Source organism: Helianthus annuus, chromosome 4 (genome assembly GCF_002127325.2).
Source record: "Helianthus annuus cultivar XRQ/B chromosome 4, HanXRQr2.0-SUNRISE, whole genome shotgun sequence".
Classification (NCBI taxonomy): domain Eukaryota; kingdom Viridiplantae; phylum Streptophyta; class Magnoliopsida; order Asterales; family Asteraceae; genus Helianthus; species Helianthus annuus.
In genome coordinates, this window is record NC_035436.2 from 5,653,696 (window position 1) to 5,656,481 (window position 2,786).

At 29.6% G+C, this 2,786-nt stretch overlaps 1 long non-coding RNA gene across 2 annotated transcripts; it reads right to left on the minus strand.

Annotated features, from left to right (window-relative positions):
• Positions 1-212: 212 nt before the first annotated feature.
• LOC110934322 lies at positions 213-2,332 on the minus strand. Of its 2 annotated transcripts, XR_002588233.1 has the most exons (3): positions 2,289-2,332; positions 501-731; positions 213-394 (listed from the first exon to the last, which is right to left on the minus strand). It is a non-coding gene; the product is annotated as an uncharacterized LOC110934322 (long non-coding RNA). The 2 variants fall into 2 exon arrangements; XR_002588232.1 differs by lacking the exon at positions 213-394 and having other exon boundaries at positions 445-731.
• Between the last annotated feature and the right edge of the window lie 454 nt (positions 2,333-2,786).

Consider the following 2,786-nt stretch of genomic DNA (forward strand, 5'->3'; position numbering starts at 1 on the left):
TTAGGGATTAAATATCGAGACTTTTATAAAATTTTGCATTAACATTTCTAAATAATAGTCATATGCTTATATTTAATATAAATATATGACAAATAAATGGGTAACATAAATATTGATTTTATATAGTACTAGGTTATCACCCGCGAACTTCGCGGGTAGAAAAATTTACTTTATATTAATCGAGTTATGTCATTAAATAAAATAAAAATACATGTTTTCAAACGTAATTTTTTTATAATTGTTTTGAATTGAAAGTTGTAGTCAATGGGTTGCGAGTAAGGTCAGAAACTTCGGGCAAGAACCGGAGGCAGAAACTTGCCTCTCTGAACGACCCATGAAACAAAAAAAAACTTTTATTTTTTATAATAAAATATACACATGAAGTTGTTCGAACCTGCAAAACAAACTCATTTAATTAAATTTAGAAGTTAATAGTTTAAATTAGAAAATATAAACAACAAAAACTTTATTCATTAAAATATACACATGAAGTTGTTAACCTGAGCTTCACCAACATCTCTGCATCATCGACATCGCAGAGTACATCCAAAATCATTTAACATCCTAAACCTGTAACAACCACCCAGATAAGAGACTTAATCTTCCAAGTACCTCGAATGGTTTGTCGGATCGTTCAAAATCCAGTATGTTTAACGCAACTTCACAGCTCTATGAAACAATCGGCTCTGGATCTTTGGAGAATTCCTCAAATAGAGATATACATTGGTCATCTACAAAAATGGTTTATTAAGGTCAGAAACATCAAGTTTTTCATAAAAGTGTCCCGAGTCAACCCAACACAGCCGTTTTGACCCTAAAAACCATGTTTGACTACCTACCCAATATAGTCCATTTTCCACAAAATATTATTAAAAAGTATAGTAGATTTTAGAAGCATGGTTACCTTATATTTTTTGTTTTAAAAATGTGGCAACTCTCTCTCTCTATCCTCTTTTCTCTGTGTTAAATTATTCTTTTTTTCCTTTTCCTTTCAGTTTTTCGTTCTGAATATAATTCAGATTAAAGAACCTCTCATTTTTTATACTTAAATGTGAATCTAATTGTTCAAACTTATTTGTCTACAATCAACAAAATCTCATATAACCAGCAATTTCATGCACAATCAAAGGTGTCACAATCAAACACAAACATAATTCAATCTACACATTTCTCAAAACACAATCTCTAACATCACTAACCTGTAGCAATAATTCAAAACCCTAACTAATGTGTTGTGCACTCACTAATATCTGCTACACATGTCTCACTTATTCATCTTCACAACTTCAAACACATCTTATCTAACACCTTATGCCAATCAACAAAATCTCATATATACATAAACCTTAAATATTACTCAAACACATCTTATTTAATGAATCAAAATAAAAACACATAAACCTTGAATATTACTCAATTTATGACTACTATCCCACAAAACAAAAGTTTGTCAACAAATTATACTAACTTATGCAATGGTAAACCATAAAAATAACAAATTAATTTAGATGATTAGCCTTGCAGAAAACCCAAATCGGGAAAGTTTACCAGAATCGTTAACGAAAAAAATCAGACTCAGATTGGGTTACTCAAGCGGATATTAATCACGAAAAAATCAGACTCAGATTGCCATTACTTCAAAATTTAAATTTAAAATAATGATTGACTTCAAAATTTAAAATTTAAAATTTAAAATCTGAAAATCAAATCACTAATATCCAACCCCGTAAATCAAGCAAACTTATTAGGCAAGTCTAACCTTTCAAATTTAAATTCAATTTACAGTTTCGAAATTTAAAATCAAACACATTAATGGCAAACTTTCAAATCTAATAAGTTCTGTTCAAACTTATTTGTCTACAATCAACAAAATCTCATATAACCAGCAATTTCATGCACAATCAAAGGTGTCACAATCAAACACATACATAATTCAATCTACACATTTCTCATAACACAATCTCTAACATCACTAACCTGTAGCAATAATTCAAAACCCTAACTAATGTGTTGTGCACTCACTAATATCTGCTACACATGTCTCACTTATTCATCTTCACAACTTCAAACTCATCTTATCTAATACCTTATGCCAATCAACAAAATCTCATACATCAATCAGCAATATAATGCACAATCAAAGACCTCACAATCAATTTCAAACATCAATCAATATACAAAATTTCTCAAGGCACAAATTTTAATATCACTAACCTAATGCGCTACTACTCAATAATGTGTCGGTGTCATGAAAAAACATCATAACCTTAACTAATGTGTTAACTTACCAAGGCTCAAGGCTGTATATTTTCCCAATGTTGTTTCTCCGACGCATCGTCACAAATCTAACAACCGAATCAATCAAATTATTAGTTAAAACCCAATAAACAAAGTATACTAATATCCTATCCCGTAAATCAAGCAAACTTATTAGGAAAGACTAACTTTTCAAATTTAAATTCAATTTACAGATTCGAAATTTAAAATCAAACACATTAATGGCAAACTTTCAAATTTAAATTTAACATAATAAATGACTTCGAAATTGAAAATTTAAAACCAAACACAATAATGGTTTATTTCAAAATTTAAATTTAGAATATGGATTAACTTCAAAATTTAAAATTTAAAATCTGAAAATCAAATCACTAATATCTAATCCCGTAAATGAAGCAAACTTATTAGGAAAGTCTAACCTTACCAAGCAAAACCAACCGACACGGTACCAATTTACAGCAATAGCAAGCATATCTCTGTCCAACATAGTTGCAGCCAAAAACTCCGGA